Consider the following 19,121-nt stretch of genomic DNA (forward strand, 5'->3'; position numbering starts at 1 on the left):
AATAAACCAAGCACAGCCCAGCAGTCTTGTTTAGCTAAGGAGTCAGAAATACGACCTTGGAGATTGAAGTAGCTAGAATTTTCAGAGCAAAGTACTAGAGAAGGGAAGCATTGTAGAGAAAGAGCCAGAAATCTGCAGAGAGGTCTTTTCCAGTCTTTGTGGAATGCTAATCTGGACATGCATAAATGAAAATTCCACACACTGGACAAAGAATAACTGCCAAGGTACTAACAGTTAAATAATCCCAAACCTCACACAGACCTTGGAGATATTCAAGTTACCACCTGTAGACTGAAGAGATTCAGTGAAGACCTCAGGCATTAATAATACTTACATGGACTTGGCACAGTGGCTCACGCCTGTAATCCCAGCACTTTGGTAGGCTGAGGTGGGCAGATCATTTGAGGTCAAGAGTTCGAGACCAGCCTGACCAACATGGTGAAAACCCGTCTCTACTAAAAATACAAAAAAAATTAGCTGGGCGAGGTGGCACATGCCTGCAGTCCCAGCTACTCAGGAGACTGAGGCAAGAGAATCATTTGAACCTTGGAGGTGGAAGTTGCAGTGAGCAGAGATCACAGAGCTGCACTCCAGTTGGGCAACAGAGCGATACTCTATCTCAAAAATAAATAAATAAATAAAAAATATAAATGCTTACATGAAAAGCCACACTTTAATAGCAGGGCTAACCTAACTCTAGGTTAAAGGATACAGTACCCCCATATTTGTGGTTTTACTTTCAACAATTTTATTTACTTGTGGTTGAGCATGGTCTTAAAATATTTAATGCAAAATTCCAAAAATAAACAATTCATAAGTTTGACATATTATCAGAAGGTCAACAGCCTGATGCTATTTCACAATGCCAAGTCATTCACCTCCTTCATCTCATCACATAGGCATTGTATCATCTCATATCATCACAAGAAAGGTGAATATAGTACAATAAGCTATTTTGAGAGAAAGAGAGAGAGACCACATTCACATAACTTTTATTAAAGTATATCGTTATAATTGTTCAATTTTATTATCAGGTCTTAATCTCTTTCCATGCCTAATTTATAAATTGAACTTTATCATAGGCAAAAATACATAGTGTATATAAAATTTGGTACTGTCCATGGTTTCAGGCACCCCCTGTGGGTCTTGGAACATATTCCCTGCAGATAAAAGAGAACTATGATACTCTCAACCTGCCATATAAGTATTAAAAGAAGCTCATAAAGGATCAAACTAATTTGCAAATAATTCAAATTCCTTCCCCTCTTTTAAAGAGGCAATAAAATCCAAACACTTCACAATATGGACTAATAATGTCTGGCATTCAATCAGAAATTACTAGACACATAAAGAAGCAGGAAAATGTGACCCATAATCGGGAGAAAAATCAGTCAATAGCTGCATACCCAGAAGTGACAGAAATCATGGAATATGTCTGGGCACAGTAGCTCACACCTGTAATCACAGCACTTTCAGAGGCCGAGGCGGGTGGATCACCTGAGGTCAGGAGTTTGAAACCAGCCTGGCCAACATAGTGAAATCCCGTCTCTACTAAAACTTCAAAAATTAGCCAGGCATGGTGGCACTCACCTGTAGTCGCAGCTACCCAGAAGGCTGAGGTAGGAGAATCACTTGAACCCAGGAGGCAGAGGTTGTAGAGAGCCAAGATCATGCTCCTGCACTCTCCAGCCTGGTGACAGAGAGAGACTTCATTTCAAAACTAATAATAATAATGATGGAATTAGCAAACAAGGACATTAAAATATGTATTATAAATATGCTCAGTAATTCAAAATAAATCATTCATATAATCAACAAACAAATTTAAAACACAGGAAAAAATAACAGAACTTCTAGAAATTAAAATATCTGAAATTAAAAATTTATTAGATGTCTGTTCAGTAGAATAGAAAATGTAGATGATAAAATCAGTGAATGTGAAGACATAGCAATTGAAGCTGCCAAAATAAAGAAAAAAAAGAGATAAAACATTGGAATCTTAGTAACTCATGGAACTATATTAATTAGACCAACATGTGTAATTGGTACCCTAGAAGCGAGGAAGTAAAAACAAATATTTGAAGAAATAATGTTCAATAATTTTCCAAATATGATGAAAAGTATAAAATTACATATTCAAGAATTTCAATGAACCCCAAGCAGAATAAAAACAAAGAAAATTACTTCAAAGCAAATAAAAGCCCAATTACTAACAATAAGTGATTTTTTTTTTGGGGGGGACGGAGTTTCGCTCTTGTTGCCCAGGCTGGAGTGCAATGGCATGATCCGCCTCCCAGGTTCAAGTGATTCTCGTGCCTCCCAGGTTCAAGTGATTCTCATGCCTCAGCCTCCCAAGTAGGTGGGATTACAGGCATGTGCCTCCACCCCAGCTAATTTTGTATTTTTAGTATTTAGTAGATATGGGGCTTCTCCACGTTGGTCAGGTTGGTCTTGAACTCCCGGCCTCAGGTGATCTGCCCACCTCAGCCTCCCAAAGTGCTGTGAATACAGGTGTGAGCCACTGTGCCCAACAACAATAAGTGATTTTTTTAAAAAAATTAAACAGCCAGAGAGAGAAAGCAGGCAAATTACATACAGTGGGGGAAGGGGGGGTGGGAAGGATAATCACAGACTTGTAAATGAGAAACAATGTAAGCTTAGAATATAACAAAGTAATATTTTTAATGTGCTGAAAGTAAAGAAATACTGTTAATTTATACTTTTGTACCTAGGGAAAATAGCTTTTGAAAATAAAGGCAAAATACATCTTTTTCAAACAAACAAAAACTGGGAGAACTTATTGCCAGCAAATCTACATTATAAGAAATATTAAAGGTACTAATCTTTAGCCTTGAATCTAACCACATCAATTTTTATAAAATATGTACTCAGACTAAAAGGCTAATTAAAAGCAAAGATTTTCAGATTGGTTACAAAAGTAAAACGCAACTAAATGTCATTTATAAGAAATAAGCTTTAAACAAAAAGACACAGATAGGTTAGATGTAAAGCGGGAAACAAGGCATGTCGTAATAATAAATGTTAATAGGCTGGGCACGGTGGCTCAGGCCTGTAATCCCAGCACTTTGAAAGGCCAAAGCAGGTGGATCTCTTGAGGCCAGGAGTTCGAGACCAGCCTGTTCACCAACATGTTGAAACCCCATCTCTACTAAACATACAAAAATTAGCCAGGTGTGGTGGCATGCACCTGTAATCTCAGCTACTTGGGAGGCTGAGGTAAGAGAATCACTTGAACCCAGGAGGTAGAGGTTGCAGTGAGCCAAAATTGTACCACTGCACTCCAGCCTGGGTGACAGAACAAGACTCTGTTTTAAAAAAATGCTAATAACAAAGCTGATTTAGCTATATTAATATCAGACAAAGTAAATTCCAAATCAGAACGTATTACCAGAATAAACAGCGACATTTAATAATGATAAAATTGTCAATTAATTAAGGAGACATAATAATCCTACTTGTGTTTGTATCTAATGACCAAGTTTGTAAAATTCATGAAGCAAAAACTGGCAGCACTAAATTTATAGACCAATCCACAATTACAGTTTATTTTAACACTCTTTTCTCACGAATTGGTTAAACAAATTTAAAAATTGGCAATAAACCACATTTAGAGCAAGGAACTTAACCCAATTGACATTTCTAAAACACTACACCCAGCAACTGCAGAATACACATTCTTTTTTATTTAACTTGGAACATCCACCAAGACAGATCATATGCTGGGCCATAAACCAAATCTCAATACATTTCAAAGAACTATTATTTTACAGAATATGCTCTGTGTCCAAAATAGGATTAAACTGATAACTAATAACAGAAAGATATCTGGAAAAGCTGCAGTTATCTGGAAATCAAGCAACACATTCCTTTATTACCCATGGGTCAAAGAAGAAATTGCAAAGAAAACTTTAAAATATTTTGAACTAAATGATAATAAAAACACAATATATCAAAATTTGTGGGATGGAGCTAAAGCAGTATCTGGAGGCAAATGCTAGCTTTAAACATTTGTACTGAAAGAGAATAAGGGTTTAAAATCAAAGTCTAAACTTTCACCTTAGAAACTGGAAAAAGGATAGCAAATTAAACTCCAAGTAGAAGGAAGGATGTAATAAAAATAAGAGTAGATAGCAATTAAAATTTAAAAATAGGTAAATAAAATCAATAAAGGTAAGAGCTAGTTCTTGTAAAGATTCATAAAATTGATAACCTCCTAACTAGACTGATTGAGAAAAAAATTACCAAGTGTAAGCTAGGTATAGTACTACGCTGGACTGCAACATTTTTACAAACAGCCTCAAGCCCCACTCTGTAAAGACAGACCACAACACTGTAATAGAGAAAGTTTAATAGATACAAGACTAGTCATGCCACATGGGAAATGGAGTTTGTACTCAAATAATCTCCTCCAAAGGTCTTAGGTCAGGGGTTTTTCAAAGGCAGTTTGGGGGAAGGGAGGGGGTGGCCAGGTAATAGGTGCTTGCTGTTGATTGACTGGGGTGGAGGTGAAATAGTAAGGAGTCAAAGCTGTCCTTCTGTGGGCTGAATTGCTTCTGGGTGGGACCATAGGAGCTGGGTTGGCTGGCCCAGGTGGAGCCGTGGGTGTCAGACATGCAAAAAAAAAAACAAAACCCTGAAAAGATACCTCAAAAGGCCAGTGTTATGTTCTACAATATTGATGTTATTTGCAAGAGTAATTGGGGAAGCTGCATATCTTATAACCTCCGGAATAAATGGCTGGCAATGGTTTATGTCAGCACCCTGGCAGGACCCAGGCTCCCCTCCTCCCCGCAGCCTGATGGCCTCCCATTAGCTTTACGAAAGTGAATGAGTTTTAGGATAAGACTTATTATCATTTAAACTATAGCCTAAATATCTTCCCAAGTTAGCTTGGCCCTGTGAACCCTGAAAATCTGAGACATGTCTCAGTTAATTCACAAAGTTTATTTTGCCAAGGTTGAAAACACAACCCCATGACACAGCCTCAGGAGGTCCTGATGACATGTGCCCAAGGTGGTCAGAGCACAGTTGGGTTTTATACATTCTAGGGACACATGAGACATCAATCAACATACGCAAGATGAACACTGGTTCTGTCTGGAAAGGCAGGACAACTCAAAGCAAAAGCAGGAAGATTGGAAGCCGGGAGGGGGCTTCCAGGTCATAGGTAGATAAGAGACAAATGGTTGCATTATTTTGGGTTTCTGATTAACCTCTCCAAAGGAGGCAATCAGATATGCATTTATCCCAGTGAGCAAAGGGGTGACTTTGAAAAGAATGGGAGGCAGGTTGGCCCTAAGCAGTTACCAACTTAACTTTTTTCTTTAGCTTAGTGACTTGGTAGCCCCAAGATATATTTTCCTTTCACATTTTCCCCCCTTTTCTGTGGGCAGCAAGCCACTCAGGTGCCGAGGCAAGAGACCCAGGACACGAGCTGTTCCAGTATAATAAAATATAAAATAAGAATAGTTATACCAGATATAGATCTTAGATATGATTATATATGAATATTATTAATTATTAGTTTGTAGCAATTACTCTTTATTCCAATATTATAATAACCCTCGCTCTATAATCATAACCTAGGAAAAACCAGGCCATACAGAGATAGGAGCTAAGGAGACATAGGGAGAAGTGACCAGAAGACAAGTGTGAGCCTTCTGTTATGCCCAGACAGGGCCACCAGAGGGCTCCTTGGTCTAGCGGTAATGCATCTGGGAAGACGCCTGTTGCCAAGCGGACCGTGGTCTAGTGGTAGCATTAGTGTCAAGGAAAAACACCCGCTACTTAGCAGACCAGGAAAGGGAGTCTCACTTTCCCCAGGGGAGTTTAGAGAAGACTCTACTCCTCCACCTCTTGTGGAAGGTCTGACATTAGTCAGGCCCGCCCGCAGTTATCTGGAGGCCTAACCATGTCTCTGTGATGCTGTGCTTCAGTGGCACACTCCTAGTCCGCCTTCATGTTCCATCCTGTACACCTGGCTCTGCCATTTAGTTAGCAGTAGCGAATTAGTCAAAGTACTAAAAGTCCCTGAGAAGCAGAAATAATAATGTAAGCTGTTTCTCTCTTTCTCCTCTCTCTCTCTCTGCCTCAGCTGCCAGGCAGGGAAGGGCCCCCTGTCCAGTGGACACATGACCCATGTGGCCTTACCTATCATTGGAGATGGCTCACACTCCTTACCCTGCCCTTGTCTTGTATCCAATAAATATCAGCGCAGCCTGGCATTCAAGGCCACTACTGGTCTCCGCGTCTTTGTGGTAGTGGTCCCCGGGACCCAGCTGTCTTTCATCTCTTTGTCTTGTGCGTTTATTTCTATGCTCTCTCATCTCTGCACACGAGCAGAAAACCCACTGACCCTGTGGGGCTGGACCCTACACTTTTCTTTTAAAAAATCCTTTGGAGAAAGCATTTTAGAAGAAAATGCATCTCTGGTCTGAGGTTTTGTCTGATCTCTCATGGCTGGGATGGTTTATTCCTAGATGGGTAGGTCCCACTGTTATTTAGGAAGGCTCATTTTTAGCAGGCTGTAAAGCCTCATGTCCTATAAAGAGAAAATAGGAGGAGGAAGGGAGAAAAACAAGAACAAACAAATGAACATCCTGGAAAATCCATATAGGCCACATTACTCTGAAGTCCACACATCAATAGATAGGCAGTAAGTGGCTTATGTATGTAAATACGTTGTTGTTATTTTCTTCCGAAGTTTAAGTTGTCTAGCTTCTGTTCACAGGGCTTTATGAATGCACAGCTTAGTTTTCAGTGACTCCAAATTAGGATAAATCGGGGGGTGGTAAAGAAGGAAAAGAAACTGAAAGCAATATTTTGAAGGCTTGTAGCCAAGAAAAATTAGAATTCAGTCCAAACTGTAGAAAATAATAAAAGTTGAAAAACATTAAGCAAGACTGGAATCTAAGAACAGGTGTACTATAGTTTTTGAAACATAATTTTTTCTCTCCAGTTTCCCATTTTTACTAAAGACAAATCATGGTAGGACTGATTTGCTTTTTTATTATTTATTTATTTATTTATTTGAGATAGAGTCTTGCTCTTGTTGCCAGGATGGAGTGCAGAGGTGTGATCTCAGCTCACTGCAACCTCTGCCTCCTGGGTTCAAGCAATTATCCTGCCTCAGCCTCCCGAGTAGCTGGGATTACAGGCATGTGCCACCATGCCTGGCTAATTTTTGTATTTTTAGTAGAGATGGGGTTTCTCCATCTTGGCCAGGCTGGTCTCGAACTCCTGACCTCATGATCCATCCACTTTGGCCTTCCAAAATGCTGGGATTACAGGTGTCAGCCACCACACCTGGCCCTGACTTGCTTTATTATACTTGGCCTGATTATTTGTTTACAGTGCAACAAAAATAATTTTTTCCTTTTTTTTACATAGGCTTTTAACTTTGCTTTGATGGTACTTTATTCCATAGAAGAAATCTCAAATAAGACTTTTTTAAAGTCAAACCCAGCCATGGATTTGTACCATCAAATACCTATGAGTTGGGTGAATTCCATTCCTCTTGAGGTTCCAAGATAAACCTGGGGCTCCTGGACCTGTCAGAAAGTGACATTTTTTACTTACCACAGGTCAGGAAACCAGTACAGGGACTGTGTAGACAAAAGTATGAGGCCAGTTTTCCCAAGGGGCTTGTATTGATTCCATAAGTCAAGTTTGATTCCTTAAAGCAAAGAACACCATCCCAGTAAAGAGCCTTGGTAAAGTAACTAGTTTCTCCAATTGTGTCCTGTTACAAATGAAAACAGATTCTTATTGCATTTATGCAAATAACTGTATTGTCGTAAGTTAAGAATACTCACAAATAGTTTCCAAATTCTGTAGAAATCAGGTACACAGAAAGAAATATGCTCCAAATTTTATTCATAGGGGTATACTTACTCAATTGTTAAAAGCTGTAAATAGCTTAAACATTTTCTTGACTTTGAAAAACAAAAGGATCAGCACCATTTTAGGCAAAAAGTTAAACAGATTACTTCAGACTTCTATTAGTTTCATCCATGCAGTTAATTCCTGTTCTGCTTGATATTCATGAATATTTCATCTCTCCATGACTCCTGAAAGTTTTTCATCTATTCTGATGTCACAATCTCCAAAGTTATCAGAAACCTGCATTAAAAGCACCTGTTAGAGTTTTATAAAACTACCTTCTAAAGAGAACCAAAAAAAGACAATAATTGTCCACGGATGACAAAAAGTTTTAGGGCAGCCATAGTCAAAGACACAATTGATGAGGAAATTTGTTACCTCTGTTGCACACAATAATTTAACATAACAATTATAATTATTACTGATAATGTACACTAAGTCATATCAGAATTACAGAAGTTTCCCATAATTTTAGAATACATACCAATAACATTTTCATACAAATACAGCCCAAAGAAAACCAAACACCATTTCTTATTTGATGGTGTTTCCTGTATAATTTTTATACCAAATAACCAAATATGTCATTTTTTGACATTAGGGAACCTATTAATAATATCTTAAAGGATTAATTAGTTCAAAAAAAGACATAATTTTTTTTTGAGACAGAGTCTCGCTCTGTCACCCAGGCTGGAGTGCAGTGGCATGATCTCAGCTCACTGCAACCTCCATCTCCTGGGTTCAAGTGATTCTCCTGCCTCAGCCTCCCCAGTAGTTGTGATTACAGGTGTGTGCCACCATGCCCAGCTAATTTTTGTATTTTTTGGTAGAGACAGAGTTTCACCATGTTGGCCAGGCTGGTCTCAAACTCTTGACCTCAAAAGATCCTCCCTCCTTGGCCTCCCAAAATGCTTGAATTACAGGTGTGTGCCCCGCTGGAAAAAAAGACATAATTTATAATTTTGATTTTGGAAAGTTTGTCAAATATCAAAGGTTTACACTTGATATCACAAAACAGGATTACAGGTTATTGTAAAATAAGTTATTCATTTAACCAGAGTGATAACTCAAGGGTTTAAAAAAAAAAAAAAAATGAAAACCTTCATTCTTTGAGAGAGGACACTTAATTTTCTAAACATTTAGCTCTAATAAAAACAGCATGAAGCCAAATAAATTTGTTTTTCAAAATTTTATAAATAATCTATAAAATCTTAATATTGATCATAAAATTTAACTTCCATAAGCCTTTTATAACCTTTATAATCTTTATTAAGGAGTTGGTTAATGCTTCAAGAAAATCTTGTTAATCTGACACAGGGGTCCATATGCTGGTCTTGAATAAGTGTGTCTTTGACATTACTGGTTAATTTATAGAAAAACTGAACTTATTTTATCTCTTAAAATCAGCCCTTACGATCTCACATGCCCACCTCTTCCACAATAGTCCCTGGAATTTGAGGAGTTGAATGACTTTAATTTCTGACCTTGTGTCTCAGGAATGCAGTTTATTTTGATTGGCATATTCTGATTCCAATCAAGAGGGCTGAAGATGTTTTAATTGCTGTCAGTGTTTAAGACTTAGCAGGACTTGGTGTCCTTTTTAGACCCAGGAGTCAAAGCCCTGTAACTTAATGTCACAAGTACTTTAAAAGCACATACAGAAAGATACATGGATGTAATAACCTTAACTTAAAAAAAAAACTTAATCTCAGTTCTTTTCCTAAGCAAATAAAAACTTAATAATAATGGCATAGGAATTATTTTTATAAAACCTAAAATCCGTTAGGGCAGTTACTAAAAGGCAAAAGAAAAGACCTTCTTCAGTGTTCAGAACATTATGTTGGAAGAAAACATTTCCTTCAGATCTTTAAGAAAATACTGGTAGCATCAGGCCACAACAAACAGAAGTTGAGGAAAGAAAAACTTACATGAGTTGAAGGAGAGCATTATTATTTCACTCCTTTTAAAAGGGGAGAGAAAACCAAAAACAGCAAGATGCAATAGAAGTTTAACTTTGGGTTAAGATATAAATAAAATCTCTTATAATTTAAATCAATACCTTAAGGAACTTTTATTGTTCTAATCAATTCTTTACTATATAAATGTTTTTGGTTTTTTTTACATCAAACCAAGTCTCTGGAAAGACCATTATAATTTCCCTTTAACTACAGACAACTTGATCATATAAAAGATTTTGGGTTTTTTTAAATAAATTCTTTCATTGTGACTTACCCAGACCATTCATAACATGCTTGGACTTTCTGGTTTGTCCTGAACATCCCTCTTTCTTAAACAACCAGTCATTTTATTCTAGGTCTAAATTTACCATGTAATATTCTTTCTCATATAAAATTATTTCTCTTTAAGCTTTCTTACCAAAATATACCTCTTTATTTCTATAAGTTTCTTTACATCTCTTATTTCCTGGCTCCTTTTACCTTGTTTTATACATAACCTTTAAGCTTTGAATTAGAAAAAAATTGTCCATTTTTTTAAAAGGACACTTTTTTCTAGAAAGAATGTTTTCCTACAATATATTTTTATTGGAAAATACCTAAATAATGAAATATTTTAGTATAACTTTAGATTCTAAATTATGACAAGTTTGCCTACAAGTATTTATCCCATTACATCTATTTTATTTTATTCATCTACCTACATTATTTATGAAAACTGTGAAAGCCATCAATTAAAGTTATGAAACTCACCTTTTCAAAATTCTGAGACAGTGAAAAAGACATGACCTAACTGACTCCATCTTGCTTCTAACCTCCAAGCTGTCCTTGCTTATTCCCAAACTTTAGAAGGAATTTAATTTATATTTTAGCTTTGAAACAAAGACAGTAATAGTCCTTTCCCCCAAACAAACTTCCTTGCTGCCTGTGGATTAGACTGCCTAATGCCACAATATTAGAAGTTATGGTAATTTTACTAAATAATTCAAAATATAGCTATTTTCATTAAACCAATAGCAATGTCTTATTTATTAAAGATTATGAAAGCAATCTCGGGCTGGGTTTATAAGTTTGTAACCCCTATGCCAAATTTTGACACCTTATGGTATTTGGCAGGGATAAGTATGAAATTGCTTGATTAATAAATGCAAACAAAAATGTATGCTGGCAATTCTTAAGATATTTCTAATATTACTTTATCAATAATTTTAAAGCTAGCTTATTTATTAAAGATTTTACGGCTGGGCACAGTGGCTCACACCTGTAATCCCAGCACTTTGGGAGGCCTAGGTGGGCGGATCATGAGGTAAGGAGATCGAGACCAGCCTGGCTAACATGGTGAAACCCTGTCTCTACTAAAAATACGAAAAATTAGCTGGGGGTGGTGCTGCGCACCTGTAATCACAGCTACTCCGAAGCTGAGGCAGGAGAATCACTTGAACCCAGGAAGCAGAAGTTGCAGTGAGCTGATATCGTGCCACTGCACTCCAGCCTGGGCAACAGAGCCAGACTCTGTCTCAAAAAAAAAAAAAAAAAAGGATTTTACTTAAATCATGTAAACTTGAAAAAGCATTGGACAGCCATGCACAGTGGCTCATGCTATAGTCCCAGCACTTTGGGAGGCCAAGGTGGGCAGATCACCTGAGGTCAGGAGTTCAAGACCACCCTGACCAACATGGCAAAACCCCATCTCTACTAAAAATACAAAAATTAGCCATGTGTGGTGGTGCATGCCTGTAATGCCAACTACATGGGAGGCTTAGGCAGGAGAATTGCTTAAACCCAAGAGACAGAGGTTGTATTAAGCCAAGATCATGCCATTGCACTCTAGCCTGGGTGACAGGAGCAAAACTCCACCTCAAAAAAAAAAAAAAAAAGCATTCAACTAGTCTTTCCTTTTTTTTAAGAAGGTATTTGATTTAAGTGCTTCTATTTTTCTTTAAGCCAATTAGAGCTCTTTTATATATTTTCAGTAGTGAAACATTGTGTACTCAACACACAAATACATAGACATATTAGGCATGCCGATAGAAGTACATCTTATAGATTCATAAAGACCTTTTTTTCTATCTTAGACTTTCAGATTTTTGATAACCTGTTTCACAACACTAGGCAGTTGTCAGCTAAATAGCCATAAATTTAGACATTAAATGAAACAACGCAGGTAAAAATCAAATAACAAAATTTACATCATAAGGTATATAGAGAAAAAGTCTGGTGGTACTAAAGGGAGATTGATGATGGATGCCAAATCAAACATAAAATTATAGAAATCTATCATAGGATTGTATAAGGAGACCAGTTTTATTTAGATAGGGACTATTCATTTTTTAACTGGATCTCTAAGCTCTGGGCAGAGCCCATAGATGAATCCTGGGTCTTCAAAAAGAGAATTATTTTAAGGTTAGACCACATGATGCTTTTACACTGCACTTTAAAAATAAAGACATTTCTAAGTGTCTAAACTATACTCTTCCTTAAAAACCCCAGAGTAGCCTCGGTTGTGTTACCAGGGGTCGTTGCTCACAGAGCTCCCAAGATGGTGGTGAGCCACTTCCAAGATGGTGGTGGGCCACTTCCAAGATGGTGGCAAGCCTCATGTTCTCTGACCTGGGGTTCTTGGCCTCACGGATTCCAAGGAATGGAATCTTGGGCCATGCGGTGAGTGTTATAGCTCTATTGGAAGCTGTGGGTCATGGAACAGAACCATAGAACCCAGTGACTAGTGTTCAGCTCGATTAGGATGAACCCAGGCACTTAGCCGTGCAGGAACAATGGCAAGCCTTTAGCCCGATCGGGAGTGGCAATGGGCGCCTTGCTGGATCAGGAGCACAGCAGACACCTTGCAGGATCCTGATGGATGGAAGTCAGCGGCGGGTCTGCGACGGCAGCAAACAACAGTGGTGGGCAGTGGTGGATGGCAAGCGAAAGCTCAGCTGGAGCTGTAACAAACACGGACCAGAAGAGTGCAGTTGCAAGATTTAATAGAGTGAAATAGAGTGAAAACAGAGCTCCCATACAAAGGGAGGGGACCCAAAGGGGGTTGCCGTTGCTGTCTCGAATGCCTGGGTTTATATCCCGATCATTGTCCCTCCTGCTGTGCTCTCAGGCAACAGATGATTGGCTATTTCTTTACCTCCTGTTTTTGCCTAATCAGCATTTTAGTGAGCTCTCCTTACTATCTGATTGGTCGGGTGTGAGCTAAGTTGCAAGTCCCATGTTTAAAGGTGGAAGCGGTCACCTTCCCAGCTAGGCTTACAGATTCCTTAGTCGGCCTAGGAAATCCAGCTAGTCCTGTCTCTCAGTTGCAATAGATATTAATGAAGAACACAGAATTCAGTCAACTAAGAAGAAAAAAAAATTACTTAAAAAAAAAAAAAAAAGACAAGGTCCTGGGAGAGAAAAAAAAACAAAACATGAAGGCCTTTTAAATACACACACGCACACATGCACACATACACACACACACACATCTTGGATGTTAGCTTTTAATTAAGCTGACTTTTAACCATTGAGTTCCTTTTTTAAAAAAATCTTTTAAAATCTCATTACTATTGTCAGTGAAAAGAGTTGAACTCTAAAATATTTGAAGAGCTTTATTCTGAGCCAAATATGACTGATCATGGCGCATGACACAGCCCTCAGGAGGTCCTGAGAACGTGTGCCCAAGGTGGTCAGGGCGAGGCTTGGTTTGACACATTTTAGAGAGACACGAGACATCAATTAAATACATTTAAGAAATATATTGGTTTGGTCCAGAAAGGTGGGATAATTCAAAACCAGGTGGGTGTGGGGGGCTTCCAGGCTATAGGCAAATTTAAACATTTTCTCGTTGACAATTGGTTGAGTTTGCCTAAAGACATGGGATTCATAGAAAGGGAATGTTCGGATTAAGATAAAGATTGTGGAGACCAAAGTTCTTTTGAAGTCTTAATAGTGGCGGCCCTTAGAGACAATAGATGAAAAATGTTACCTATTCAGATCTTAGTTAATCGTTTTAGGATTGGGAGGATCTGGAAGAAAAAGATCTAGCTATGTTAACAGAGATTCTTTAAAGATGCAAATTCTCCCCTACAAAGAACAGCTTTGCAAGGCCATTTCAAGATATGGCAAAGAAACATGTTTTAGGGTAAAACAATTTTGCTTTTCTTCCTTGTCTCGTAATGTTATGTCAGAGTCAGGTTGGAAAATAAGTCATGATATATAGGCTTAAATAAAACCCTTCTGATAAGAACTTATTATTTGTAGGGCATGACTCCCCAGACACCTTAGATAGGAATTTGGGCAAGATAAAAAAATCAGTTTAGTCCTTACTATATTTCAGCTAGGACAAATTGCTGCTATTTCAGAAGTACCAAGTATCAAACCAGAAAAAGGACAAATTGCTGCTATTTCAGAAGTACCAAGTATCAAACCAGAAAGGGCTTGATTTAGGAACCAAACCCAGGGCTGTTTTGGTAGGAAAAAAAAAAAAGGCACAACCTTAGCTATCGGGTGGGACCTTAGCAGTGTGGGAGGATAGCCATTGCTTTCAGTTTGGCCTAACAAAAAGGGTGGCGTTATGTAAATAAAGCCCCTTTAGTAGTCAAAATCAAAAATCCTTCCTTTTTTTCCTTTTGCTGGCCATTTTCCTCCCCACCACACCATCCTTTTTTTTTTTTTTTTTTTTTTTTTTTTTTTTTTTTTTTTTTTAGAATTTAGCCACTTCTCAGGCCTTCTTCCCCATAATTTGGAACTTTCCTTTGGATTTGATCAAGTTGGATAGAGTTGATCAAACCCAATGGGAAAAAGACCAAAACAACAATAAAAAACAGACAAACAACAACAACAAAAAACAGGCAAAACAAACAATGGCACAATTTATATGACAACTGAGTGCTCTAATGGTAAGGAGAAATTAAGACCAGTTGGTCGTTAATCTTAACTTTAACCAAGACAAATCCCAATTCAGTTACTTACCTAGGGACGAGTCTCAGGCTATAGACTGCTCTCTACCATTCAAGAAGCAGGAAAAAAAAAAAAAAAAAAAACTCTCCTCTTCCCTGTTGGAAGTGAGCCAAACTCCATAAAGGAGTTACCTGCCTTCCAATGTCATGGAAACAGGAAATTTGTCTTTCTTGATGGAAGCAAGTAAAACTCCAAAAAACAGGAGTTGTACAGTAAAATAAACTTTAGATCTTGACCAAATTTGGGGAAATCAGGGATTCTCTGGAGGGGGTGCTCTCAGACCTCAGCAAATTGTCCTATTGGTTTGAGCCATAAAATTAGCTCATGCTGGTACCAAGCACTGATAGGAGGTTTGCCAAAGGTCAGGGGCATCTCCACTCAGAGTCCCTCTGTGGTCACCAAAATGTGAATCCCAAAAATTTGAGACACGTCTCAGTTAATTTACAGTTTATTTTGCCAAGGTTGAGGACACAACCCCATGACACAGCCTCAGGAGGTCCTGACGACATGTGCCCAAGGTGGTCAGAGCACAGTTTGGTTTTATACATTCTAGGGACACATGAGACATCAATCAACATATGCAAGATGAACATTCGTTCTGTCTGGAAAGATGGGACAACTCAAAGCAAAGGCAAGAATACTGGAACCAGGGACGGGGCTTTCCAGGTCATAGGTAGATAAGAGACAAATGGTTGCATTATTCTGAGTTTCTGACCAGCCTCTCCAAAGGAGGCAATCAGATATGTCAGTGAGCAGAGGTGTGAGTTTGAATAGAACCGGAGGCAGGTTGGCCCTAAGCAGCTCCAAGCTTCACTTTTCCCTTTAGCTTAGTGATTTGGGGGCTCCAATATTGATTTTCTTTCACAACCCAATAACCCAGGAATAATTAAGGGAAAGGCAAGATGGAGGATGAATTAGCTCAGCTTACTGTTAAAATTTTCTCAGTGATATAATTTTTGCAAAGGTGGTTTCTACTCCCCAGCTACCACCCCTCTTGCCTAGTCATCTTATTCCTTGCCCCAGAAACCACAGACCTCCCTACAATGTAGCAACTCAGGGGTTAACCCTGACGCACCAGGAACGCTCCCAGACCTCCCCAAGCTCAAAAGGCCTGTGGCCTTGTCCCTTGAGGCCCTAAGGCTCTACTAATCATTATTTATTTTGACCATCACCCCTGGGTCTAAGTGTCCTAGCACAAAGACCAATAAACCAGAAGTTGGCATTTTAGAGGGTCTCATTTATTATCGCATTCTAATTTTTGAGTCAGAAGAGTAATTTTCCTAGAATCAAAGAATGGGCTAGTTGGAGATTTTTTTAATGCTCTTCTTTTAGTTAAACAAACAACATGATTTTGCGGGAGAATAAATATCCCCCAACTTTATGTCATTAAAGACAGTGTGTGGTACTATAATGGTATTCCCCAAAGTCATCTAGAAATTATCAATGAAGGAAAATACACATTATAAATTTCTGCTAGGCAACATTTAAACTGGAAAAACAGTGGTCTTAAATGAGTTTAAATATTTTTTTTTCTGAATGTTTTTCTCTTTATTTTCAGAATTGAAAAGCAAGAACTACAACAAAATGCCTCTTACCTAAAGTAGGCCTTAATATGCAACTGGAATTCAATAAAGATACATTTTTAAAGTCTGTTTTGTTTTTTAATGTCCAATTACCAAATGGGTTAAGAGCACACACTTGAAGCCTGACTTTCTTGGTTAGCATCTTGGTTCCACACTTACTGGTTATGTGTGCATAGGCCAGTTACTCAATCTTTGTGTGCCTCCATTTCCTCAGCTGTAAAGTGGGGGTAATAGTATCTACCTTACAGGATTTTCATGAAGATTTATAAAGCAAATATTTACAAAGAGTTTAGAATAGTGCTTGCCACTTATTCACAATAGCAAAGACTTGGAACCAACCCAAATGTCCAACAATGATAGACTGGATTAAGAAAATGTGGCACATATACACCATGGAATACTATGCAGCCATAAAAAATGATGAGTTCACGTCCTTTGTAGGGACATGGATGAAATTGGAAATCATCATTCTCAGTAAACTATCGCAAGAACAAAAAACCAAACACCGCATATTCTCACTCATAGGTGGGAATTGAACAATGAGAACACATGGACACAGGAAGGGGAACATCACACTCTGGGGACTGTTGTGGGGTGGGGGGAGGGGGGAGGGATAGCATTGGGAGATATACCTAATGCTAGATGACGAGTTGGTGGGTGCAGCGCACCAGCATGGCACATGTATACATATGTAACTTACCTGCACATTGTGCACATGTACCATAAAACCTAAAGTATAATAATAATAATAATAATAATAAAAGAAAAAAAAAAAAAAAAAAAAAGAATAGTGCTTGCCACATAGTAAATGCTATCCAAGTGTTTGTTAAATAAAAAATAAGCACCATAGATCACGTTTACCATCATTACTAATTTTTGATGAAGACAAAATTTTAAGTTGGAAATCCAAAGAAAACGTTTAAATAGAAGTCTAAGTTTTGGGCCGGGCGCGGTGGCTCACGCCTGTAATCCCAGCACTTTGGGAGGCCGAGGCAGGCGGATCACGAGGTCAGGAGATCGAGACCATGCTGGCTAACATGGTGAAACCCCGTCTCTACTAAAAAAAAAATACAAAAAATTAGCCGGGCGTGGTGGCGGGCGCCTGTAGTCCCAGCTACTCGGGAGGCTGAGGCAGAAGAATGGCGTGAACCCGGGAGGCGGAGCTTGCAGTGAGCCGAGATCGCGCCACTGCACTCCAGCCTGGGCGACAGAGCGAGACATCGTCTCAAAAAAAAAAAAACCAAACCAAACAAACAAAAGAAGTCTAAGTTTTAAGGCTTGTTATGGAAAATTGGCATAAATCTCCCTCGCTTTCAACTTTCACCTATTCCGCTCTCCATGGTGTTCCTTCTCTGCAAAGTCATCACATATATTATAAAAGTGGGTGCCTTGGATTGGTATGTTGACTGATTTGTTCTTAGCTCTTCTCTCATCCGCCTAGGAACAAGGAAAACAAGATTGAGGCCTCTGCTATGAAACTCTTAGGTAATAAAATTAATAGCACTGTTCATGCCTACCTAGAACAAAGGCTACCTGAGTACATGAGAATATTTTCCTCAGTGTTAAAATGCCAGAGCACAAAGGCACCCCAGTTCTCCCTGGTAAGGGTTTGAGCCCGAATTGTTCACCGCCCCACCCCTCACCTTTTTTTTCTTGAGACAGGGTCTCACTCTGTTGCCTGGACTGGAGTGCAGTGGTTCGATCATGTCTCACTGCAGCCTCCACCTCCTGGGCTCAAGTCATTCGTCCTCCCACCTCAGCCTCCTGAGTAGCTGGGACTACAGGAGTACACCACCACACCTGGCTAATTTTTGTAGAGACAGGGTTTCACCATGATGCCCAGGCTAGTCTCGAACTTCTGGACTCAAGAGAGCCACTCGCCTCAGCCTCCCAAAGTGCTGTAATTACAGGCGTGAGCCACCCGCCAGCCCTGCCCACTCCTTGTTTTGTATATACCTGCTATCAGGTCTTCCAACCTTGGTTTGGTTACTTAACCTTACTCTTTGCCTCTAATCCCTCATCTGTAAACTGAGCGTTAATAGACTGCTGTGAGATTTAATTAATACATAATGTGCCTGCATATGTATGGTATAACAAGGATATCATAAACATTCGTTATTAATAATTTGTGGGGATAGGTCTTTCCAGTTTTGGCATTGCTTTTCCCTTAAAGGTTTATTCCAAATATCCCTATGACCTAGAAAATGGGGCAGAGTAGGGGGAGTTGCCTGCTGGAGACAGAACGGGGAGTGGATGAATATAGCGGGCGTGGACGGACAGCGACAGAAGCTGATAACAGCACAAAGGGCAAAGTCTGCTCTGCAGCCCCCAAAATAAACTTGAGCCTGGCAAGTGGCGCAGAACCCCAGCGGTCAGCAGCTTCGGTGCAAAGCAACTAACATCTGAAGGCTTCCAAAAGCAGCAGGGCTCTCTCTAGCGGGGGAGACTTTTCGACCAGAGAGGAGCCAGAAGGGGGCCTCAGTGCAGCCTCCACTCCATTCAATTCCCGGAGTTACCTTGGCGGGCTCCACGCCCCGAGAGACGCCGTTGCTCTATGAGGCGTGTCTGTTTCTCTAGTTCGCGGCTCCAGCAGCCGCGCCACGGGGCAGCTGCTGCTACTCCTGCCAGATACACGAGTTATCACCGGCCGCCCCCAGGCCTGCGGGGGCCCTGAGAATTCGCAACAAGCCCCGGGCCGCGGGGCGCGGCTGGCGCTGAGGCCCCGCCTGGCCAT

General features: G+C 39.4%; 1 long non-coding RNA gene across 1 annotated transcript; it reads right to left on the reverse strand.

Moving 5' to 3' along the window:
* Positions 1-727: 727 nt before the first annotated feature.
* On the reverse strand, positions 728-19,044 carry LOC129058964 (uncharacterized). The gene is made up of 6 exons (XR_008524480.2): positions 18,904-19,044; positions 12,368-12,799; positions 7,511-8,142; positions 6,172-6,562; positions 1,591-1,690; positions 728-1,160 (listed from the first exon to the last, which is right to left on the reverse strand). It is a non-coding gene; the product is annotated as an uncharacterized LOC129058964 (long non-coding RNA).
* Between the last annotated feature and the right edge of the window lie 77 nt (positions 19,045-19,121).

The sequence above is a fragment of the Pongo abelii genome, chromosome 3 (assembly GCF_028885655.2).
Source record: "Pongo abelii isolate AG06213 chromosome 3, NHGRI_mPonAbe1-v2.0_pri, whole genome shotgun sequence".
NCBI classification, from domain to species: domain Eukaryota; kingdom Metazoa; phylum Chordata; class Mammalia; order Primates; family Hominidae; genus Pongo; species Pongo abelii.